Below are 25,164 nucleotides of genomic sequence, written 5' to 3'. Positions count from 1 at the left end.
CAGCAGGTTCCGGTGCCCGCGGGACGAGCCCTGCTGGAGCCTGCGTCTCCTGCCACGTCTCAAGGGCTGCCTCCTGTGAGCCCAGCCTAGCCTGAGTGACCCGGGCTGCAGCTGGACTTACGTCCCATCCCACTGGCCCCAGAGACCCCGTTTCCTGCCTGGTGGGTGTGTCCCCAGCCTGCCCACACTGCTACCATGTCCCCAGGCATCCTGGGCTTGGCCCTGCCAGGCCCCTTGCTGACCATGTGGTGTTGGTTTAGGGTGGCCACCCGGGCCTCGGGTGTCCCTGCTGCACCTTTTCTGTCACAGCTCACACCACAGTCGCGGGCGCACTTCCCGGAGAAGCACGTCGCAGGGGAGACTGCTCCATGTGGCCTTTGGGTGTCTGGTTTTCCTGGGGTGCTTCTCTTGAATAACTAGTTTTCTCCGCTTCTCAAAGTTGGTTCGCTGTGGACCGCGTGGGACCTTGGCCAGGTTGGCTGAAGAGTGCGAATGGACGCGAGAGGACCCCCGCGAGGCTCACCACTGGACCGACCCTTCTCCATGGGCCTTCCCCGCCTCCTGGGACTGGGGTGAGTTTCTTGCCGTCGTTGACACACACGATCTCATTAGGGTCAGCTCACACGTCCTCTCTGTTCAGGACCATGAACACTTAGCAGGCGCCAGGTAACATGCCAAACCTACACACCACGCTCAGGGGCTGGGGCCTGACGCTGCCTGGAACGGAGACCTTGCCACACCAAGCCAGCAAGCGCGGGCCCACTCCGGTCACAGCAACTGACGGCCATCGCCAGCCAGGGACGGTAAGTGGGGAGCATCTGACACTGGCCAGAACCAGGTACACAGTAGGCACTCAGTGAAGCCTAGGTGACCACATTAGTGAAAGCAGCCAGGATGCCTCTACCCTGGCCCAGCCCTGTGGGCCGCAGGGACACGGAAGGGGAGGCCCGTCGTCTGTTCCTGCTGGAAGACATTGCTCACCGCCAGCCATGGCAACGTCGCCGCCTGTGAGAACCCCAGCGTCACACGCGGGGCTTTGATAATGTCCTTTAATCAAATGGTGGTTTTGAGCGAGTCCTTCCCTTGGCCCCCTCTCCTCACCCCTGAAATCGCAATGAGACGGGAATGTTTTTGTTTGTTTAAATAAAATCAGTGATGGAGGAGGAGAAAGCGAGGATCAGAGGCCGCGGCCGCTCAAGGACGCGTCCTTTGTTTTTCGTGGTTCACCGATTCAAGATGCGCCAGTGCCCCGCCAGAGCTCAGGATCAGAGCCGTTCTGGGGGGCATGAGAGTCTGGTGGGTGACCCAGGAGGCCCCTGCTGGTTCACAGCCTGGGCTGCAGCTAAGCAAGGCCGGGTGGAGCCCAAGGGGATCTCCCTGCTTGGGCGTGAGCTGCCCTGGTGGGGCGGAGGCAAGTCCCGCGCCTCCCGAGGGCCAGCCCCTCTATGCCCACAGCCGGGGCCTCTGGACAGAAGGCCGAACCAGGCCCCCGCCTCCAGTTCCCGGCCCCTCCCGGGGAGACTGTGCGAGTCCACGCAGCTTCCGTGATGTTCTTTAATCACATAGAGGATTGGCAGGCCGCTCTTCTGCAGCCCTGCCCTTCTCCCCTGAAAAGGAAATGGGATGGGGATATTATTTTTAAATAAAAACCCGCAGCTCAGGCAGAGGGGGCACAGGGACCAGACATGGGGGCCGTGTCTTGTCTGCTTGTCTTTGCTCCCTGGAGAGCCCGTCGGCTGCAGGGAGGCGGGGGGTGTGTGCCTAGGGCACCAGGAAGGCTCTGCCCTGTGACATTTACTCCATAGCTGGCATTTGCTGAGCCACCTGCAAATAGTGACGTGGAGAGGAGGCCGGGGAGGAGAGCTTTGCCCCGCAGGATTCCGGGCCTCCGGGGGTATCGAGTTTGGAGCTTAGGCGAAGCATCTGTGAGGCTGGTCCAAAGTGCCCGCGGCTTCCGGCCTCGCTCCTCAGGGACGGCTCGGGACTTGCATAAGGTGGACTGAGCCAAAAGGTGAAGGCAAAGTGAAGCCGAGGCCAGAGGCCACCCTGCCCACTCACGCCGACAGCCCTGAGTCTGCCACCCGGCCCCCCTGCCTCTCAGGGGTTTGGAATAGTCTCCGTCTTCCACCTGAGTTATATTCTAGGTCCTTGGGAAGGTTAAGGCCCAGGCAAACACATCTTTTTGGGTTTTGTGTGTCTTTAGGTGAAAAACAAATTAAGACTAGACCAAGTTCTCAATTAAGGAGGTTGGAACTAGTGTGGTCCCTCAGCCCTGCAGACGCACCCTGCCCGCGGAGGCTGAGGCTTGGGGGAAATGAACATTTCGATTCTTTTTTGATGGATTGGCCAATCCCTGAACAATAAGGGAGTGGAAATGAGGGCCTGACCGTCCAGGCGGTGAGGCACAGAGGACCCTGTCACCCTGGGAGGGTGAGGGTCTCTGGTCATTTGTCATTGTGCTAAATGTCCCTCAGGGTCTGCCTCTAGCTGGGCCCTTCCTGGTGGGCACAGACGTCTGGGAATAGACGGGTCTTGTGTGGAAGCTGCCTTCTCCCACCTGCCCCCTCTGGGTAGATGGGAAAGGAAAGCGAGGGTTTAGCTAAGGGACACAGGGGCCCCTCCCAGCCCCCACTCTCCACCTGTGAGTTGCCGGTAGAGTTTTCAGGCCCCGACCTCAGGCCTCCTGGGGCGTGAGTCAAACTCCAAACCTACTTCCAAGTACTTTTCTCCAAATAATGTCAAAACCTGGCAAGACTCAAGGGCAACAGGATGCATGTGTTTCTTATTCATTCATTTACATGAAGTAACTTAAATGTGTTTTTTATGAGCAATCTGACTTCCAGAAAGAATGAAAAAAAAATCTACCCGTCCTTTAATGAACTTACTAATGAATTTTTCCTTGAAAAGAGGAGCAGAGTCTTGCACAGAAGCGGGTGTGGAGGGAGACAACTTGAGGGTGCCAAGGGGCTAAAGCACAGCAGACGGTGTGGGGCAGTGTCGAAGCTGGTCAGGAACCTTGGGGGTGTGGGGGGGCAGCGATTTTGTTTCAGGAGACTGGAATCTAACTGGTTGTAAATAAGCCCCAAGAACGAGTCCCCCCTCCACTTGCTGCTTTGAACTCTGTCCCTCTCCCAAGGAGGAACAAAGAAGTTGAGCCTGGTCCCTCATCCCTGGCTTGAATAGATAGAACATTCTGGAAGAGTTGGACTTTTCCAGATGAGGCCACCTCAAGCTTGGGGCCCCTGGTCAGAGAGCTGGAGACGTTGCAGTAGGTCAGGCACAGTGGTGCCCAGATGGTTCAGACAGGCAGGTCATTGCTGGCAGGGCCCTTGGGGAGGCAGGGTTCCCGGGGTCTGGGGTGCACAGAGGAGGCACTTCTCCTCGGTGTGGGGCAAGTTAGAGGCAGGAAAGGTGAAATGAGGGGCCCTGAGGGGTACTCGCTGGCAGCCCTCACCCTTGGGGCACTGTGCCCAGGAGGCCCATCTCTGAGGTGGTCATTGGTCCTAGAATTTCTAGTGCTTCTGGGTCCTCCCTCTACCTGGGCTCCTCAGAACGAGGTCTCCAGACATGTCTGCATTTGTCTGTGTGGTTCCCAGGTCCTGAGTGACTGCTGGCTGGTGCGGAGGGCAGGTGCCTGGTGACCGGGGCCGGCAGGGGCCCCCCAACTCGAGAGGGCTGTGTGGGAGAGGAGTTAATTAAGGAGAGGACGGTGGCTGAGGGGATAGTCATGACTTTCTTAATTGCTCTCCAATTTCTTTGGGCTTAAGAAAAAAATGCAGATGGGCTGGGAGTTCTTAACTCCGCCAGCCGTGCGGGGAGGGGGCTCCTTCCACCTTTTGCTTGGCTTCTCTTTACACAGTGAATAGGGTCTTTGGCAGGGGCTTAAGGAGGAGACTCTTAGCCTGGGAGCTCCCAGGGCGGCTCAGATGGAAACAAAGGCCCAGGCAGAAAGGAATGGGGGGCCCATGGAGAAGAGCCACCTGGAGATAATCAGGAGGGGTGCCGAGAGTTTTCCCAGGTCCTGTGAATGCACGCTGGCCATGGAAGGTGCCCTTTCTTCAGATGAAAAGAAGAAGACCTCAGTTCCCTTCCCCGAAATGCAGTGTGTGTGTGTGTGTGTGTGTGCTCGTGCGCGCCCTCTCAGGCTGTGGGGCCCCTGCCCCTGTGTGTGTTGGGACCAAGGGACCAAGATAGAGACCCTTGCAGCACGATGACTTGTTCAGTCAGCCAGCCGGCCTCACTCTTTGGTTCTAGGGTTTGATCTATGCGAGCTTTTTGGGCAAGAAAAGTTGCAACGGCTAAAACTGTAAACGAGAATTTGATCAAACTGGGCCTGAAGCCCAAAAGACAGCCAGAGACAGGATGGGGCCGAGGAGACAGCTCCGGAATGGAAAGCTGGGGAAGGAGGACAGTCAGAGGGGCCAAAGGCTGACTGCATGTCTGTGCTGGCCACCAGGGATCGCAGCTGCATGGCTCTTCCACCTTTCAGTCCTTCCCCTAGTCTCCCCACTAGGTTAAGAAATTAGGGCTGGGGGGCTCTGAAGTCCAGGGGGCAGTGTGTGTGGTTAGGGAGGACCAGAGGAGGGGCCAGTGTGGCCCCTGGGCTTGCTGGGCTGGAGGGAAGCTGCGTGTGGCACCACTGCCACAAGCCCTGAGGCCTGGGCCCCTTCACACAACCAGAAGCAGAGTCTTTAGCACAAGAGGACGAAGCCCTGGGTCTCACTGTGGCCAGTGTTCCTTTGTTACTGCTTTGTTACCTATAGTTTTTGGGCCTTGGTTTTCCTATCTATAAAATGAGGCAGGAGCCTGTGAATTCTACATATTCTGTAAGGCAGAAGCAGTTTGGGATGTTGGTGCTGGAGAGTCAAGGCCCTGTTTCACAAAAGGAGGGAGCGTTGGAGGGTCCTGGTGTCCAGTTCAGGCCCCCACCAGCCTCCTAGCAAGGCACATTCCACTATTTGGGATTTGCCAGGTGGTCTGAGGAGAGAAATGGGGGCTAAGGGTCAGGCAGTGGCACTGAGGTGGCCTTCCAGAGACCTGGGTCCCCCCTGAGCTCAGCCCTGATGATGGTGTGACCTCAGGCCCTGTCTCCAGCCCCCTGGGCCTCAGTTTTCCCATCTAGGAAGTGGGGAAATGCAGGCCTGTGGTCATCTGCTGACCCTTAGAGCTCTGCTGGACTCTGAAGTCAGATGTAGCTTGTGTGGGTTGTTGCTGAGTCTTCAGGCTTTAGGGACCTGGGAGACCTCTAGACCTCTAGCTAGTCCCCCTGCTCAGAGGTGAGGGGCCAGAGATCTCACGTGATGAGCTGGTGGCAGGCCTTGGGTAGGGAGCCTTCTGCTGGCCACCAGCTCCTGCTTGACCAGTGGTCCTGGTTCATGGCCATCAGCCAGTTCTTAGCCAGCCTTTTGAGGATGCAGGTCTCTAGGTCAGAGATGGGGTGCAGGCAGTGCCCAGGGGCTACTCCAGGTACTGTGTGCAGGGCTTGCGTGTGGCGAGCATTGCTGCAAACACCTGGGCCGCTGGCCAGCTTGGACATCTTTTTTGGGCTGTAGAGTGGCTCTTGGGTAGTGAGACTGGACCTGTGGCTTCGGTCCCTGGAGGGTGTGGGCAGCTGCACTGTCTTCACGGCCCACCTTGTGCCTTTTGGTCAGGAGACCCTCGTCAAAACCCCACTTTGTGGAGGACTTTCTGAGAAAGCCACCAGCATGGAAACTTCTGGAAAGGGGGTGGGCAGTCTGCCTGGCTGTGCCTGGCCCGGGCAGCTCTCGCAGGCCTCCAGGCAGGCTTGCACCGGTTGTTACCACAGAGGGCTGGAGCTCTTGTTCTGTGACCTTGGTTGCTACAATACCTGCGAGATGAAATGAGGAATCAAGAAATTGCCAGCTTCAATTAGACCAGCAGACTGCTTTTCCCAAGGCTGCCTCAGCCTCTATCCATTAACGGTAAACATGCGCCAAATAGGCCCTAATTCTCTCTAATTGCCCACTCCTGAAGCAAAGAGGTGAAATTCCAGGAAGAGGCATATGTAAACATCCTCTGTAACCCGACCAACTAAAATTAGAGGGCTGATGGGGGCCCGGCGCAGGAGAGGGGACGCGATTTCAAAAGATGTCCCAATTACTGCTCCCTTTTTCATAAATGGTCCCGTAATGTCCAGGGCCCCAGCCTCACAAAGGTACAGGAAATTAGCTCTGCAAAGAGCTTACATTTGTCAGGGGAAGTTGGACAAGGGTGGCATTTGCTCAACAGGTAGGAAGTGCACCGCGGGAGTCTGGCTGGCTATTTGTGTAACCACAGGCTCTGTTTCTTGAAATCAACATTTTAATAAAAATAACCCTTTTACTTCTTTCTCTCTTCAAAGCATCCATAAGATATTTGTAGCGGAGACACGCTAGATCAATTAGGTCCTGTTTGCCTCCAGAGGAGTAACTTCGCAGTCTGAAGATGCAGAGGAGGGCAGGGGTCGTGGTGAGCCCTGGGGGTGTGCTCCGAGTGTCCTCTGGTGCTCTGGCCATGAGCTCAGCGCACGCACTCACGAACACTTGGATCGAGGGCTCGTGACAGTGGTCCCTCTGGACTCTACAAGGGGCCTTGTTTTTCCTTTGGTTCCAGACAGTGACTCATCTCTGCAGCTTTTCTGACTGTTAAGATCCCAGCCCAGCACCACGTTATTAATACGTCAGGCAGAACTGGAGCTGGTACACGCAGTTTTAAATCCAAGGCACGACTCTGCCGGGGCTGCGTCCTAGCAGAGGAGCCTGGGGTCTGCATGCAGAGTTAATTAAGGACAGTCAGGAGCGCTGAGGGTCCATGGGGGTCTCTGGAACAGACAGGAAAAAACCCAGATGCCTTGAGCTGCTTCTGATTTGCCTGCTCTTATAAAAACAAAATAGACCTAAACAAGCAGTGAACCAAAAGATCGGGTCTATTCCTGTGGGAGGTGGCAGTGCCTTTGGTCTTGTGGGTGTTCTTGGTCTGAAGTCCATTGTCACCTTAGGACTGTGGGTATGACGGGCAGCTACCCTGGCCATGCTCGGGCCCACGGGGAAGTCTGGACTATCTCGAGTGGTGTTCAGCACCACGCGATAGGTGGTCCCGAACTTCCAGATAAGCAGAGCCTGCTGGGTCCTTTGGGGTAGCTGCTGCCCTATGAACTCTCATTTCTAAGACTTTCTCTTGGTTATCCGATCCACCAGTTATGAGAAGCCATGTCTGGGGGCATAGGCCGGGGAAGGAGTTGTAGAAAGATTTAGAAGCAAGAGCGGGGGGTGGGTAGAATGTGGGGGCAGGGTGGCCCAAGTGACAGAGGTCAGGATAGAGAGGAGGGCTGGAGAGCACTTCTTTCTCCTTGGGGATACCTGGGGGGCCAGCAAGGCAGGCATCTTGCAGACTGCATCAGGGCCTCTCTGCACCTGTGGTTGCGTGATGCCAGGGACTGGTGCTGTTAGATTCCCTGCTGCATCCCAGGCCACCCATTGCTTTTCTGTCTCCCAGGTGACCTTGGGCACTTCCACACTGGGCCCCTGTCTCTTCCTGTATCTCACCTGGAAAACGGTCCCCACTGTGTTTTCCTATGTGTTTTTCTGGCCCTCTCCTTCCCTGATCCCCAGCCCCCCGCTTCCTCGTCCAGACCCCCTTCTACCACTCACCAGCCACCTTTACCAGACCCTAGTCTGTTTTCCCCTTTTTCTTTTCTTTCCCTCCAGTACTGAAACCAGAGCCTTGTGCATGCTCGGCAAGTGCTCTACCACTGAGTTACATCCCCTACCCTTTTTATTTTGTAAGATCAGGTCTTGTTAAGTTGCTCAGGCTGGCCTGGAACTTGCCATCCTCTGCCTCAGCCTCCGGAGTTGCTGAGGCGATAGGTGTGCACCACCTCACCCAGCTCTAGGAACATTTTTATAATTAAATTTTGATGGATAGACTTTCTTTTTCCTAAGCAGTTTTTAGTTTAGAAAAATTGAGAGGAAAATAGAGAATGTCCACATGTGTCCCCCCACCAGGTCTCTCCCCCCACCCCCTTAACATATGTCATCCTCACGAGGTCTGTTGTGATTGACAGGAAGGTATCCTGAATACGTTATTCTTGAGTGGAGTCCGCAGTCACATGGTTGGGGCTTGCTCCTTATTGGATAATTTTGTGGGTTTGGACGGTTTTCTAAAAGCATGGGACACCATTGCTGATCTCAGAATTGATGTTTGAGGCAAATACTTGCTGTCAAGACTGTGCGCCTGGTCATGGTGTTCCGTGGGGCCTGTTAATCTGTCCACTGTGGTTACCGAGGGGATGTCTGCCCTGCACACCAGAATCATCTCTCATTCTGTGATGTGTGCGCTGTGGTTGTAGGAGACTCTGCCCATTAAAAACCCCACTCCCTTAGCAGCCCTGTGGCTGTCAGCTCTGTCCCCAATTGCACAGTGTCCTTTGGTTTCTGCAGAGCAGCCCTGAGCCCTGGGTGGCACCAACCTAAGGGCTCTTGGGTCTCTGCACCTGCCTGTCCACCCTGCAGGCTGGTGGGCGAGTGGGCGCGTGCGCTCCCAGGAGTGAGCTGAACAGGCTGTGTATTCGTTGAGGTTGGGAGCCCCTGCTTCAGGCCTGCCCTGCCCCACCACAGAGCTGCTGCCCTTCCACCACCTCTTCCTCCACGGGGTCTGGTCCGTGACTGGGTGCTTTCTCCTTTTAGCTGAGGCCTTCACCTGAAACCCAGCGTGGGAGAGGACCCCAGAGCCCTGGACACGGCACCCCAGCACCCTCCAGCCCTGAATCGTAAGTTGCCAGAGCACAATGAGTACGCTTGTGGCCGTGTGGCCCTTAGGGGAGGGAGGCCTGCCGCTGAGAGCACCCTGCCAGGCAAGCTGGTGGGGTGGGGTGTACCCCATGAGCCAACTGAGTGCTGAGCTGTGGCTCGTTTTCTGAGACGGGAGTCCCTGGCCCCCTTGTGTTGTCTCTGTGGCAAAAAAAAAAAAAAAAAAAAAAAAAAAAATTCTATAGACGGCTTCAAGTGTGGGACCCCAAAAGAATTTCTCCTTTCTCACTCCTCCAAATGAATGGCCTTTCATCACTGAGTCTCCCTTTGGCTCTTGTGGTGCAGGGCAGACTAGGATGGAAGTGCCCTTGTGAGCCGGGGCCCTTCAAAGGGCCAAGGAGAAAATGCAGGCCCAGGGACCAGCCTCTCAAATGGGCTTCGAGCTCCAATGACCTGCGCTCACCCCCTCGAAATGTCTGGAACACATAATGGGCAGGTTTTCTGTCTTCAAAGTTTCCGGCTAAACCTCTTCAAGTTCTTTATTGTTTGGGACTGAGATACTCAGCGATGGTAATAGGGAGTTTCTTTTGTATTTGCCTTGAAAGGCCAAAATATTTGTATATTGCCGCAGACAAAGCCACCTATTTAAAAGTGAACCCTGTGTGCGTTGTTTCCCACCAGGAGACTATGTACCCTGTGTGCGTCTGTGTATTCTGGGGTCTTGAAACAGGTTTCTCATGGGGATGGCCATTCACAGAGTCCAGAGGGGCAGAGCGGGAAGTGGCTGCCCTGCCAAGGGGGCCTGGGGGTTGGGAGTGCTAATTTCAGCTCTGCCCCCAGTAGGTCTAGGATGTGAGCCCTGGGAGAATCTGACAGTAAACTAGCATTCATCTGTCTTTGCTCTGCATCTGCCATTTGTGTGTGTCTCTGGGCTGTGGGTTTGTGACGGCGATGGCTGAGCAGTGGGCGGAAGCAGGACGTCCTGAGAGGTGTGTGCTTCTGGGTGTCTTGTCTGGAGGTTGTGCCATTGTATCTGTGACACTGTGTGACGAGCCATCAGTTGGATAAGTGCATGCAGGGGAAGGAGTGGGGACCCCACAGATGCACGGGAAGCGGCTGGCCAGGAAGCATGCACGGACCGTGTGTGCACACCCCAGCGCCCCCGAGGTCCACACGCAGATAAGTGCAGCATTGGACCAGTAAGTACGCAGGGCCACACACAAACTAGTGTCAGGCCATCAAGGACCAGGGAACGTGTGTCACTCAAATACAGGCCTCTGAGGTTTGTCAGTGAAGAATAAAAACCTACGTAAAAGAAATAATGAGTGAGAAGCATAAATGCATAACCCACGGCTGACGTTTCAAGGCCCCCCAGAATGAAAAGAGGCAAGACAGGGACTAAGCAGTCAAAGGGAGAGAGAAGAGGAGAGAAAGCAGACGACCAGTCAAGGAAGGCAGATGAAGAAATCAGGCGACGCACACCTCGGTAAGGCGCACGGCAGGTTACGCCTGCCCTGGCGCCAGGAGTGACCCCAGGGCTGTGCGGCGGTACAGGAAAGAGCAGAGCAGAGGAAGAGTTCAGAGAACACTAGAAGGCAAGGGCACCTGGGCACGTGGCCAGGAGTTGCCGAGCCTGGCCTCACAGCTCTGTGTGGGTGAACAGACGCCCAAGTAAAGAAGGACAGGAAGGAAGTGACAGCTGTGGGCAGGTGAGCCCACCCAGGTGACACGTGAGACGGGCCTGAGGTCGTCGAGTGGCCCAGGCCTGGGAACCGAGGTCTGCTAGGTGCAAGGCTATGAGAAAGAGCAAAAAAAGGGCAAGGTAGATAAGACACAACACTAAGAAGGAAAGGGTCACAGATGTTAAGTACAGAAACACACGGATGGACAAATAAAGATATAAAAGGAGGTGATGCCGGACTCATGGTAGAAGATTAAATAAAAAGAGTCAGTGCATCAGCAAAACCCTCAGTACCTAAATGAACAGGTCAGGGAGTATCTAAAGGCACAGAGAGGGCCAGGTGCGGTGGCACACGCCTATCATCCCAGCAGCTTGGGAGGCCAAGGAGAATCACGAGTCCAAAGCCAACCTGGCTGACTTAGTGAGACCATGTCTCAAAATAAAAGATACAAACGGCTGGGAATGTGTCTCCATGGCAGAGCACCCCTGGGTTCAATCCGTGGTACCAAAAAACAAAACAAGAAAAGAAAGAAAGAAATGGGATGCAGGACCTGGAGAGGGTGTTGGTGCGATCACCGGCTAGCACCCCAGCTCCATGAGAATGAGGAAAGGCAGGTGGGGAGCACGGGAGTCGCAGAAAGCCATGCTAGGAGAGAGGAAGGAATGGCAAGAGGAATAGTAATGAAATGGGTGTGTGAGTTTATCCAGCAGAGGGTTAGGCTGAGCCAAATCTGAGCACCTAATCCCACTAGTGGAAGAGAAGAAGTGAGAAGAGTGGGCGAGAGGGGGGCAGGAGAGACGGAGCCGCATGGGCTGTGGCGGGAGTTTGCAGGTGTCTTCCTTTCCCATCCGTCCCGGGCAGCGTTCTGTCCTGCGTCTTTCCTGCATTCTCTGATTCATTTCAAAGAATGAGAGAATGCAAGAAAGAGGGAGAAGAGACACAAAGAAAAATGGAAAGAAATGTACAAATTACCTACAAATTAGCTAAGAAAGAAGAAAAAGAACATATTAACAAGTAAATAGCTGCATAGAGACAGAAGAGAAAGCCAGGCTAGGATGAAAGGCTGTGAGAACGGAGCTCGCTGGTTAATTGACATCTGTGCTTCTGAGATGGACAAGGACCCACCAACCCAGAGACAGTTCAAAGCGTAAATATGTCGGGGGAGGACGTCAGTGGGGCCAGGGAGGTGGGCCCATTAACTGCAGATATAATGTATCCAATTACGTGCACCTGTCATCAAGAAGCCTAGAATAAGTATTTAAACAGAAAAAAAGACTGAATGGATGCATGAATGCATGAATGAATGAATGAGAAAAAAGCTCTGCATTCACCAACGGGATGGTGCTGTAGAGCAGCTTAGGGTCATCCAGTCCTGGGTGCTGGTCTCCCAAAGAAAAGGGCGAAAGAATGATAGAAACAATGAGATGAGGGAAAATGGAAGTGAAAAAAAACAAAGAGGAGTGGGAAAGATAATGAGTAAGTGAAACAAGCCTGCGGGGTGGGGGGGGGGCGTTCAGCACAAGCCCTCAGTAGAAATCGCAGCCCGTGGCCCTGAGCTGGGGTAGCTCCGTGGCAGGTTTCAGCCCCAGTGTCACAAAACCAACACACACACAAATTGTGGCTCTGAAATTTATAAATAATAATGCAAAGTGGTCCAAGTCAAAGAATGCAAGAAAGAATAAACGCATGTGTTGCATAAGAATACAAGGAAGGGAGCTGGAGAAAGGAGAAGAGATAAAAAAAAAAGAAAGCAGACATGTAGAAGAGAAAGCACTTAAATATCATGAGTAAATATTACTAACTGTAAAGAATAGTAATGGTGGCGGTTCATCAGTAAAAGAGCAAATATCACAGAGAATGAGTTGAGGAGCGAGCAGAGCGAAGGCAGGAGGGATGAGGCTTGTGATCAGTGCCCTCTGCATGCAAGCCTCTTGCGAATGAAAGGAGGCAAAAAGGAGTGGGAGAGGGGGGACATGGCAAACCGTGACAAGCCGGATGCAGGCAGTAAACACACGAGTGCACAGAAAAATGCACACGCCTGCATGAGTGTGAGAAGGCAGCAGCAATCACGGCGTGTTTGGAACCGGGCTCTGGAGATAGCTAAATATATCTGAGACCAAGTCACCAGCACCAGGAACTTCTCAACACAAGGAAGCCCCCAGTGTGGACTGGTGTTGGGACGGCCCTGGGAACGGCGGGTGGCTGATCCGATTCTGTGCACCCGAGGTCCGTAAACACGAGGGCAGATATTGAAATAAAAAAGTGACAGGAAGAATGAATGGACACACGAATGACTGAATTAGAAACGGAAATGCGGGGAATAGCCCTGGAGGAGGTGCCCAGGGGAGGTTGGCTCATCTCCTTTGCGTACCTGAGGTCCCGGGGTGTGGCAGAGGCAAGAGAGAAAGCGTCAGAGTCAAAGAAAGAAGGACGGGTGAGGTGGAGCCAAATAAAGGGACAGGGAGATAAAGAAGCCAATAAAATAGGGGACCAGTGCGTGGGTGTGGCTGTCAGAGGAGGATCTGTTAGGGTCAGTAAGGAGGTTGTCATTGATCCCTAAGATGGATGAGATAATTCAGACACAGACCCAGTTCTCAGGGGGAGGGAGAGGGAGAAGGAGAGAAGGAAAAAAAGCAGCAAAAAAAAAAAAAAAAAAAAAAGGTAATAAACAAGCACCCCAAGTGATAAATGGGTAATTAAGAGAGAGTGTGAGAACGGGGATTATGAGTTCACACACGTGCTCCTTAAATAGATAAATACATTGCACCTTCCACAGAATAAGTGAAAAATAAGGGGACACACTGGCTGCACCTTTCTCCACTGTCATCAAATATGCAGTTGAGACCCATAAATAAAAGGGTAAATACTTAAATGGAAGAGGTGACTAACTGCAGCGGAGATAGATCGCAAATGCAGATCGCTCCCAGGGCCGGCCAGGGAGACGTGCTTTGCACATCAGGTCATGACTGATGCAGTTACGCTCACAGGAGACTAATAGGTAAAAGCATTTACTAAACCAGAGAGAGGAAGAACAAATGGGCGGATAAATAGAGAGCGAGGGAGTGAACGAAAATTGAGAAATGGAGCTTCGTGGATCAAAGATGAGGGCGTTGTATGTGGGTCTTGATTTGTCCAGTGCGGTGCACCGAGTTTATAAAAAAAAGGAGAGACTCTGAGGCACAGTGAGAGACAGGGAGAAAGATAAAATAGGAACGAGGGGCAAAAAAACATGCGTGAACACAGTGAAGAGGACCCTGCGACCCAAGGGCTCTGATTAGTTTCAGGCTGCCCTATTGATGGCCGTGAACAAAGGACTGGACGCTGAGCACATGCGGGAGTGACCGGGAGGAAGTGTGGTGGGCATGTAGGAAGGAGGATGTGGGGAGAGCAGGGCAGTTCTCTTCCCTAGCCTTTGAAGGGGTGGCGGCCGGGAGGGCTGCTGTTGCTGTGCCCTACCTTGGTCGCCTGGGGTCTACCTGGCCAGAGGACTTGCTCAGGAGGACCTGGCCTTGGGGTGCCGTGTTGTGTGGGCCATTTCCCTTTCTTGTCTCATCCTCAGCGTCCCTGAGTGATCTTGCAGTGGCCTCAGCTCCCCGCTGGGGCTGAGGCTGGGGGTAAATGCTTGTCTCTGCCCGCTGTGTTCCATCTGCCATCTGGGTAGGCAGGAAGGGCTCAGGCCCTGGGCCCTGCAGAGGGTTGCAAGAACAAGGGGTGTTGGGCCCAGTGGGCGTCTTGGCCCCTCCCTGGGCGAGGGTCCCTTGTGAGCTCCCTGTGGGGGAGGCTTTGCCCGCCAGGGGGCAGCAGAGATAGGGAGTGGGAGGCCGGGTGGAGCCGGGCCACCCCCTATGTGCCCTCCTGGCTGTGGCTCCTAGCCACCACCAGGGGCTGGCTCAGGGGAAGCCGAGGGAGTGTCCAGGCGCATCTGAGGAGGGTGGCCCAGTAGCCCAGGGAACCAGGACCCTAGGAGAAGCACCAGAACTTTGTTCTTGAGACTCTGCAATATGCCCAGGGGCCAGGGGTGTCTCCCTTCTCGACCCCCAGCCCACGAGTGCAGACTTGGTCCTGGGGCCCTGTCCCCAGGCATGGCATCCCTGGAGCCTGTTTCAAGGCCTGTCTTTCTGGCTATTGATCCTGTATTCTGTATTCTGGTGAAAAGTGTCTTTGTACTGTGTTACCAATGCCTTCTCAGGCTCGCCGCTGGGGCCGCGGGGGACACCTGGAGAATGGTCTGTCCTGACGTTCCTCCTCGGCCAGTTCCTTTGCCCTGTGGTGGACGAGATCTGTGCACACGTGTGCTGCGTGCCTGTGTTTGTCTCTAGAAACAAGGTCCAAAATCCCCTTGACTTGTCAGTTCATCTTTGGGTCATTAAAAACATTTAAAAAAATTCTTCCTAAGTGCCCAGAGCAAGAGGAGCACAGCGTGACCCAGGGAGCACGTGCAGACCAGGGGCCCCGGGAGGGGGCCACACGGTTGGCCGCAGGCGTGCAGCCGGTGGGAGAGGGAGCGCAGCCAGGCCAGGCCTGGGGCAGCCCAGAGGCGGGAGGGCTGAGCCAAGGAATGGGAGCGAAGATGAGCGAAAGAGGCTGGGGATGACGGGCCCTGATGGATGACAACGGAGGACATGGAATCAAGTGTCGGAAGCCACCTTCTGTGCCCCCAGCACCACGTGTCTGGGCCACGTGAGCAGCTCACGTGGCCCTGACGTGGGGCTGGGGCCGCAGGGGTCTGCTGGCCTCCTCTTTCAGAATCTGAGGGCTCTGGTCTCTGCTTCAACTGGCCTGAACCTGGGGGCGGGCTTACCATTCCAGGACCCTGCTGACCTGGGTTCCCGAAGATCTCCAGACAAGCCCAGGTGTCACTATGGGATGCAGAGGAGGTGGGAGGGGCTCAGGGCATAAAGAGACCAGGGGTCATCGGGGTGAACCCACCTGCAGGTGTTTAGAAGCCAGCAGAAGCTCAGAAGACTACAAGTTTGGGGTGCAGAGGAAAGCGGGAGGGGCCACAGCTGTGCACCAGGAGGACATGGGAAGGACAGGGACTGGGACAGAAGCAGGTACCAAGTGTCTGTGAACACTTGTCCCGGGGGTCTGTTTTTTTTTTTTTTTTTAAAGGGTACCAGGGATTGACCCCGGGGCACTTAACCACTGAGCCACACCCCAGCCCTTTTTATGATTTAAGTTGCTTCGGTCTCACCAACTTGCTGAGGCTGGCTTTGAACTTGGCATCCTTCCATCTCAGCCCCTCGAATTGCTAGGATTACTGGTGTGGCCCCTACCTCTGGCTGTCCATGGAGCGTGGTGGATGGGGGCCTCTAGGGCTTGTGACTCCCCAGAGTTTTAAATCTGGAATTTCAAGGGCTTCTGGTTCTGATCCTGAAGTTGGTAGGGTCCCCCCAGGACAGAAACCTGGGTGGAATGATCTGCACGTGCTCTCTGCGCCGGGACCCCGGTCCTCCTGCCTGGTCAGGGCTGGTTTACTGTGTGCTTCTCTTTTTCCTTCAACTTTATAAAACAAGGAAAATTCTGTCCCGATGGACATTTGTGTGCACCCCACCCAAATTCTTTCCCCAGTGACGTCAGGGGCTGCCACTCTCCTCAGTCTCCCCCTGTGACTCCAGGTCCCTCCTTGGGACGTGCTCCGAGTTGCCCTGGTGTTCCTGGGTGTGACGGTGTGGATGGCACACGACCCAGGGGAGGGAAAGCAGCCGCAGCTCAGTCCCCTCACCTGTCCCAGCATTGATGCTCCTCACGTTCGTGTCCGAGGGTCACACTTTTTTTAAATGAACGTTTTGTGAGCGTGCATTTTTTGAAATACTAATCATTGTTGCTCACCACATGCTCCCTTTTTGTGCGTGTGTCCTGTCTTTTCTACTTAGTATTCTGCCATTGCCACTTTTCTTTGTGCACGAGCTTCATGACCCCCCTGCCTTGGCCTCCTTTGAGTGGCTGTGGTGTCGTTTCAGATCCACCCTGCTTTTGTCATGCACAAATCATCTCTTTTTTTAAATCTTGCAAATTATGTCACAACTAACAGCTGAGCACACCCACTTTTTTGTTCATGCTTGTGAAGCACCTTCTCACCCCCAGAAATTATCTTTGCTTCATTAACTGTCAGCTTCTCCTGCTAGACTGTGAGCCCCTTAAGGGCAAGGAGCTTGTTGAATTGATCTTTGTGTCTTCGGTGCCCGACAGGTAGACTCTAAATAGATGGTGGATGAGCGGGTGGAAATGCGGATGGAATTTGAGTGAGCGAGTGGGTGATTGGCAGGCAGGACAGGGTGGAGAGTGTGTGCCTCGATGGATCTGTGAATGAACAAGTGCGTTTTCTGTGGTGGAGCTTTTTGAATGAGAGTCTGGGGATTTTTGTGTGAATATTGATTACTTTTGGAAGGCTTCCGGCATGTGACGATGTTTAGCAATGTATTAGCATTTTTTAAAGGTATCTGCTGGGTTTCTCTGTTAAGTGCTTTCGCATTGTTTTAACTTGCTCTGAATGCTAATGAAGGTTCTCCACCTATGCTTATTAACAACTTGTATCTTATCTTCTGTGAACTGTTTGTCCAAGTCCATTGGGTCATGGCTTTCTGAAGAGACTGGTCAAGAGTGTCCCGTGGGTGTAGGGAGCCTCTCTGTCACTGAAGGTGTGCAAGGAGCCACCAAGCAAGGCACAGGGTAGTTTTAGGGAGGTTCACAAAGGGGTAGCTTAGCTGGTCTCTCAGGTCTGTTTGACTTTAGGAATTGCTTGCTCCTGAGAAATGGGTGGTGGGGACAGGGACACCTTTCTCTGGCAGGTGGGGCACGTAAGCTTGCACTCCCTAGGTGTGCCGGGCCCTGTGCCTTGGAAACTCTGCCCTCATCCTCCCGGAGCTCTGTGGGTTGGGTCAGCAGTACCTTTCGACTCCCCTGAGGTCCAGGGCACACCTGAGGGCTCATTCAGGGCTTTCACACCTGCCCAGTAACTGGCCCCTATGGTTCCTCCAGAGGGGCCTCCGTCTCCCTTAGGAAGTTGGGTTCCCAGCGTCCTGTGAGGTGTCAGCAACGTCCCTGAGTCCTGCCTGCACCGTTGACCTCACTGGTGCTGTTAAGGTCTCGCTTTCTGGCTCAGAACTGGTGGAGAAGGCTCTCCTTCAGTCTCCCTCCCCAGCTACAATTCCGACCCATAGTCTGAGGAGTACCCTGGTCCTAATGCTCTTTGGTACCCCTCCTGCCCTACGCCCAAGTCAGCCGGGTCATGGCCACCTGAGGAAGGCACAGGACCCAAGCAGGGCTGCCCCCAGCAGAGAGCTGCCCACCGCCCCTCTACTATAGCACTCAGCGCTGTCTGCCTGCGTCCGTCCCTCACCCCGTGTGTATCTTGGCATTGAAACGTGGGAGGCCGGACGACTCTCACCATGACCTCAACCACCGCCCCTCTCTGCCTTCGGCCTGCGTGTCTCGGCTGGTGCTTTTGGCCTTCCCCCTTCCTGAGAGCAAAGCCTTTCCATTGGGGGTGGGCTGTGTAGTGCCATGGGCTGTGGTCATGAAGCAAACACCCTTCTTTGTCCTTCCCCCTTGGGGTCACTGCTCTGAGCACGTCCCAGCTGGGTCTCATCTGCCACGGTCACTCCCATAGCTTCTTCCCATGGTGCTTTGCCATGCATCACACACCGTGACTGTGGTCCAGGGTCAGGGGCCGAGAGTGGTGTGGGGGCCGAGCCCTCCCGACCCACGTGTGGAGATGCCCCCAGGCCTCTCCCTGCCTGGTGCATGGTCCCCACCATGAGCTTCGCCTCCAGTCTGTGGCTTTCTACACCAGATGGCAGTGGTTGTAACTCATCCGTCATTCCTCATCCCTCCATCCGTCACCGACAGTCAATGAACATCTTAAAAAATTAGCTAGTGCTATACTAGAGCTGGCTCACACAGTCCCGTTCCAAGGCAAACAGGTGCGTCTAGGGGCCGTGTTTGTGTGTCCGAAACCAGGCAGGATTCTTGACTGAGCTCAAACTTCTGGATCTGAGCTCTGCTGTGAGTTCGATGGCCCTCTTCAGCTCTGTTCCTCACAAAACTAGGCTGAGTAGTAATCGGCAAGCTCTGGCCTAAGCCTGTTTCCTCAGGAGGCAGGGGGAGAGATGAGCTGTTCAGGGCCCGGCTCAGGCCTTCCGCCGCGGCCTCTGAGAGCTAGTCCTGCCCATTCTGAGATCAGCTAATGCTCGCCTTTATCTAGAGAAAATGACCGGAGGTGATTGCTCCTGTAGGTGACCAGGATCATGCCCCAGGCAGGGCAATCCATTGGCAGCCCTGGGTGCACGTGGCACATGGCCCTTAGCAAGCCTTGGGCACAGCCCCAAGGGTCTGTGCGGTTCCCAGCCAGGTCAGCCCTCCCTGCTGGCCGGGGACGGGGCACTGGCTGGGGCTATGCCTAGGCTTCGGAGTGTTTCTCCTTGCACTGGGGAAGAGCTGTAGCCTGAGAAGCCAGGACCCTGGAGCTGGACAAATTGTGTGGCAAAAACTCTGTCTTGTCTTGTGAGGGTCGTGGTACCCACCTCGCAGGGCTGTTGTGAGGACCAGTGTAACTGCAGTTTTGCTTGTGATTCTGGAAGGGAGGTTTGCGTGCCCCCGGGGAGGGCCAGGAGGGGCTGTCTCACTCTGGCAGCTTAGTGGGAAATTATTAGTTTGAACATGCAGGGCATATTGGGGGGGCAGCACTACATTCGTCTGGCATTTTAAGATGGAGTAGGAGTGATTTTGGCAGGAACTTTCAAGCCAGGGCCGGGGGACTCTTTGGGTGATGCCTCTGGCCCCCCCGGGTGTGCAGTCACGCCTCCCTCTGTGAAGGGTTGGAGTGACCTGCTGTGCTTTCTGGTTGCTGAGCTGTGCCTCTGGGTCTGGCCTGTGGGCAGCACCACTTATGTCCTTTTCCGAAAGTCCCTCCCATGGTGCTTAGGCACTAGGCAGCAGGACACTACACTGCATTGTGCCCTTTGCTGTGTGCCCACTCCCCTCTGGCGATATTTGGGCCCAAATGCCAGCAGTCTGGGTGCCTAGCGCAGTGCCTGGCCAGTGGCAGGACTCACCTCCCACCGCAGGCAGACAGCTAATGAAGTTGTGACCAGTCCCAGGTGGCGGATGTTTATAACCTCTACTGTATTTTGCTCTTAATTAACCTGTTTACAATTGTTACATTGTATCTTACCGACTTTTGTACGCCCTGTGTTGTTTGAAAACCAGGATTCTTGTTTCAGCTATCAGGTAATGAAACTTTAGCTGTCTGACAAGAGTCTGTGTTTTATGTTAGAAAGAGCCCAGATGTTGGCATCTGGCAGATCTCAGGGCCACTTAACTAACTGTGCAGTATTGGGTCAGTCAGCTTTGCCCCTCTGACCCTGGTCTCCTTTTCTTGAAGGTGTGTGTCGTCAGAAAGCCTACCTCACAGGGTTGTTGTGAGGGCCGAGCTGCTGCCGTGGAATGGGGCTGTGCACAGGCTGGCTCTCATCAGGGAGGGCCACACACTGGGATGGCCTCCACAAGCAGGGGTGCCTTTATGACTTATAAGTGAATAAAAAGTCAGTGTGGCCTTGTGGCCTCCTGCTGTATTTCCAACAGTCGATGGACCGTGCAGGCTACCAGTATTTTAGCCACAAGGGCCCAGGGTAAATGTCGGATTGAGTGATGGCTTTTTCCCTCTCCCGCTCTCTATCATGGGCTGCTGCTTCAGAGTGCAGGCGGAGGCTGGCCGGCCACTCTGCTTCAGGCCGCCGTGGAGGACTCTCTACTGGGGGCCTCTCTGCAAACATCAGTGTGGGCCCTGGCTTAACCAGTTAGGGACTCCGGTGGGGGCGTTTTAGGAGGACGAGGGCTTTGGTGGCATCTCTGGGGGGCCAAAGATCTTGTCCTTTAGTGGAAAGGCCTGTGTTTCTAACCTTCTACAGTCCTTTCCTGTAAAGGATTCAGTCTCTAGCACCCTACATAGCCTGCCGCCAAGCTCGAGACTTTCACACACTTCTCCCTCCTGCCACTGGGGCGTGGGCCCATTATCTTGGTGAGCAAACTGAGAGCCAGGGACAGCTGGGTGTCTGAGCCAGGACCGAACAGCCTTGTGTGAAGAGCTCTTTTGACATCTCCAAACATGGCCTCCTGGTGTCTCTGCCTCACCCTGCCTGCCCCCAGCGAGTGTGCCTGCATCCCTGTCCCCATCATGTGCCTGTCCCTGGCACAGAGATGTGGGGAGGGCTACGGAGGCCTTGGCCCTCTGGGAAGCCCAGGTAGACGAGGAGAGTGGCCGCTCCTCTGCTGGGGCCTGGCCGCCTCGCCACTGAGTTCCCGCCCCGCCCCACCCTTCCCACGTCCTCCGGCCAGGCTCTCCCCTGACCCGCTCCACGGCAGCCTCCCTCGTCCCTCCTTCGGCCTTTGGCTTTCATGGCCTCGGTGGTCAGCCTGGCTTCCTCTGTGGCCCTTGGTCTTGTCAGTCTGGCCTCCTCTGGCAGAAGCCTGGGCTTTTGCGGTTGCGTCTGTTGCCCCGCCATGCCCACCACCAGGAGGCCAGTGTAGGTCCCCTGGCTGCCCCTCTCCCAGCTCTGCTGCGAGGGCCCTTGTGGTGCAGCCTCTGGAGTCTGCACCCTGTCCCCCCGCCCCCCACCCCGTCCTCGACAACAGAGGCCTTGCCTCTGTGCTCCCAGAGGCCCCGCAGAGGAACAGGTAGCTAGGTCCCTCTTCCCAGGAGATTCTGTCCGTGTGTGGGTGTCTGTTCCAACATGGCTTGGGCTCCTTGAGGGCCAGGCCTGTGTGTGACCCCCGGGTGGGAGTCCGTCAGGTACCTAGTGTCTCCTTGAGGTGGGCAGGTGGCAGAGCAGGGACTCAGAGAGGTCATAGGTCAGCGTGTTGACCCCCGCTGAGGCCTGCATTTCTCCGACCCCGCAGCCCCGCTTTCTGCGCTGGAAGGTGCTTAATGGTTGCTTACTGACAGGAGGGTTGAATGTGTGCAAGGGTGGGCTGGACCGTTTGGCTGAAGTATGTGACTCTCTTTAAGAGGAAAAGATCTGTTTTCTTGGCAAAGACTCAACAGAAGCCCATGGGGTCTCTGCTTGAGGTCTTAGCCCCGGGGAAACTGGTAGCACCTTGAGGGTCTCTCCTGTTGGAAATATGATTTTGGAAATATTCGAATCTAGAATAAAATTTGATCTGAGCTGAAATGTCCTGGTTGGTGTTGTGGCCGGGGCGATTTTGACGTCCCAGGTTGCAGGGACCCCCGGGCCTTGCCTGTACCCTCTCTGACACACTAAAAGCCTTTGCCCTGGGAAAGGGAGACTGTTCCACCTGAAAAGTCTTCGTCCCCACCACTGGTGACAGCTTTGCCTTGTCAGTCACATGCCAAGTTTGGGTAGCCAGCAAGCTGGGGTGGGGAGGGTAGAAGCCATTGGACCCCAGGCCTTGATTCCTTTCCTCTGTTCTTTCTGCCCACCCCTACCCCAGACCAGTGCCTGGGCACATGCCCAGGTGGGGCTCCTGGGGTCTTGCCCCTTTGGCTTCTGGTCCTGGGGCTTCTTTTGCCAACCGAGTGCCCTTGGGCAGGTTCTTGAACCACCCCGTGCATTGTTTGCCCACCTTTAGAAATGGCACCCTGAGGGCCATCTCTGCTCAGAATGCCACAAGCACCCCGTGGCTCATGAGAATCAAGGTCTGGGTCTGAGGCACCCTGGCCCTCCCGACCTCTGATTAGAGTGCGTTTGATTGTCTGTAACCTGTGAGGACTGTTATTGTAGGATTCGATGCGATTGTGAAATTGATGCTGTTACCTGGCACACAGGCCCCTCAGCCTTGTCCTCCTGGGCTCCTGGCTCTGAGGACCTGGCCACGGCACCCTGCCATCTGTGGGCGCGGGAAAAAGCTTGCCATAGGCCCTGGAACTCTGCTGGCCCATGTGGTGCCACAGTGGGGGGCTGGGGGCAGCACCCAGCCCGCTCTGGGGAGTAGGGACGGAGGGAAGGGTTTGTCTTTATACACCAAGATGCAGCAGGTTCTGAGGGGGAGGGGAGGCAGGAGTGGGAGGGTCAGGGAGCTTCAGAAGCCCCCACAGGAGGACGGAGTGCTGAAGTCCAGTAGGTAAAGTGTGGGCTGGCCAGGCTGAGCTTGGCTTCCAGAAAGGCCACCAGTCTAGCTTCGGGTGAGTGAGCAAGGAGCTGGTGGCTGGGTGCTGCCCCCACGCCCAGGGCTGCTGGAGGCGGCCAGGCGCCCTCTCCTGCCTCCCGGGGCCTGCCGGTCTGCATGAGAACGCTCGTCAGCCAGTGGGACCCGGAGCAGGTAGACTTCATCTCCAACTGTCTCCCGCAGCCTCCACAGCCTCGGGACGCCCTGCACGCCTTCCCACTGCCAGGCCGGACCCAAAGACTCTGGACGGGGCCTCCCCTTGAGTGGAGACCCGCTCTCTGACTGATGGACTGCGCTGACCTGGGGGTCACACCCACGGGCGTGGTCCCTGTTCACTCCCCATGAACCCTGAGACTTGGGGGGATGGCTGAGCTCCCCATGTCCGTGCCTGTGGATGGGCGTGGAAACCTACCTCACAGGGCTGTTGTGAGGTGCCCTGTGACCGGTTCAGGAGCACAGGGCTGGGCCGCCCCTGTGTGCTCAATAAATGTCTTCTTTGTAATGAAAGCGGTGGTGGTTGTGCTGCTGAAGGGCGGTGAGGTACGGCTGTGTGTCCGGCACCCTGAATGCTGGGGCCTCCCCTTGAGCCGGTGGGCCTCCCGGAAGGTGCCTGCTCCAGGCCCTGGGGGCTCTGAGGCCCCGAGGGTGTCGGGCTTCTTTCTAGGATGAGATGCACAGCAGGAGGAGGGCAAGTCTGGCTTCCGAGGCCAGAGGGGCACGTGGCCCAGGTCCTGGGGTCCCCAGAGAGGACTCTTCTCCAGGGCGGTGGTTCCTTTCTCTTCCTCCTTCTGTGTCCCCCAGGGCCAGCCTGCCTGGGCAGGGCTCTGGGATCCATGGAGAAGAGCTCATGTTTGTCCCTGACAAGCCACACACACGTTGGCTGAGCCCGCGTGGGGAGCCCGGCGCCCCACGCAGGGCCACGTAGCTGGGCTGGGCGGGAGCAGAGGCAGCAAGGGGGGCACTGGACCTGGCCAGGTGAGCCTGGCTTTGCTGGAGCAGGCGACACAGACCCCTCCCAGTCAGGAGGCAGGGGCTGCCCACTGCTGCCACCAACAACACAGCTGCCTCCGTCATCCGAGCTGCCACCGTGGCCACCGCTGCAACGAGCACCCTGACCAGCACGCCACCGCCATCGCCACCGCCACACACTGCAGCGCCTGCCGAGCCACCGTCGTCTCCTGCCCCTCTTCCCCCTGCTCCTCCCTCCCTCCCTTCTGACTCCCTCATTCCTCTTCCTTTCTTCCCTCTCCCTCTTCTCTTCTTCCACCTTCTCCCTCTACTTCTCTTCTGCTTCCTCTTCTCCCTCTTTTCATCTGTCCTCCTCCTCCTTCCTCCTCCTCCTCCTCCTTCCTCCTCGTCCTCCCCCTCCCCCCTCAAGAGAACAACAGGCAAGTCCTGCAAGAATCGCCCTGGGATCCACAGTGAAGCCCGACCTGAGAGACCCACCAGAGTCTCCAATGAAGACTGACCTGGGGAGAGCTGAAAGACAGTCCAAATGACAGTGATAAGAGGAGAAGGGGACCTCCAAAGTGTCCCCCACCTAGACAAGTCCATGGCCGGCCAAGAAGGGGCCAAGAGTCTAGGAGAGAGTCCTGTTTGTAGAGAACAGAGCCTCCAATGAAGGTCAGGCTCCCAGAAGGGGTCCCCTGCTGAAGTCCCAGAGGTGAAGACCCCCACTGTAGCCTCTGACGAAGCTCAGCCGTCCAGAAGAGGGGACTCTGTGACTTTCCAATCAGAAACGTCATCTCCAGCCTCTGGCAAAGCCCAAGAATCCAAATGGGGGCTCTCTTGATGTTCCAGTACTGGGCCCTGAACTCCAGATTCTGATAAAGCTTGACATCCAGAATGAGGAACTCAGTTATGTCCAGAGCAAGGACTCTAGCTCCGTCCTCTGACGAATCCTGGGCACGCAGAATGTGTCTCTCTTTCGAAGTTACAGACCTGAGACCCCAGCTTTAGCTTCTGATGAAGCTCTCATATTCAGAAAGAGGAATGTTCTTTACATTCTATTGCCAGGACTGCATCTTCATCCTCCAGGGAAGCTCAGAAACGCAGAAAGAAGGACATCATTAATGTTTTAGAGCTGAGATTCCACCTCTGGTGGAACTCAGATATCCAGATGTTCTAGAGCTAAGACTCCAGGATCAGCCTTGGATGAATCTCAGATATCCATGAAGAGGAACCTCCTTGCTGTTCCAAGGCTGAGTCTATCTCCACACTGATGAAGCTCAGACATCCAGAAAGACTGACCTCTTTGATCTAGAGCTGAGCTTCCAGCTTCAGTCTTTGATGAAGCTCAGACATTCAGAAAGACAGACCACCTTGATGTTCTTGAGCTGGGACTCCATCTCCAGCCTCTGGTGAGGCTCAGACGTCCAGAAAGAGTGACCTCCTCGCTGTTCCATAGCTGGGACTCCATCTCCAGCCTCTGGTGAGGCTCAGACGTACAGAAAGAGTGGCCTCCTCGCTGTTCCAGAGCTGGGACTCCATCTCCGGCCTCTGGTGAGGCTCAGATGTCCAGAAAGAGCAGCCTTCTTGCTGTTCCAGAGCTGGGACTCCACCTCCAGTGACTGGTGAGGCTCAGACGTACAGAAAGAGCGGCCTCCTCG

General features: G+C 55.4%; 1 long non-coding RNA gene across 1 annotated transcript; it reads left to right on the top strand.

Annotated features, from left to right (window-relative positions):
- The first annotated feature begins 427 nt into the window (after nt 1-427).
- On the top strand, nt 428-23,027 carry LOC306655589. The gene is made up of 3 exons (XR_013762300.1): nt 428-572; nt 8,685-8,767; nt 22,739-23,027. It is a non-coding gene; the product is annotated as an uncharacterized lncRNA (long non-coding RNA).
- The last annotated feature ends 2,137 nt before the right edge of the window (nt 23,028-25,164 follow it).

Source organism: Sciurus vulgaris (assembly GCF_902686455.1).
Source record: "Sciurus vulgaris genome assembly, chromosome: 2".
In the NCBI taxonomy this organism is placed as follows: Eukaryota; Metazoa; Chordata; class Mammalia; order Rodentia; family Sciuridae; genus Sciurus; species Sciurus vulgaris.
This window is presented reverse-complemented; position numbering and strand designations above follow the sequence as displayed.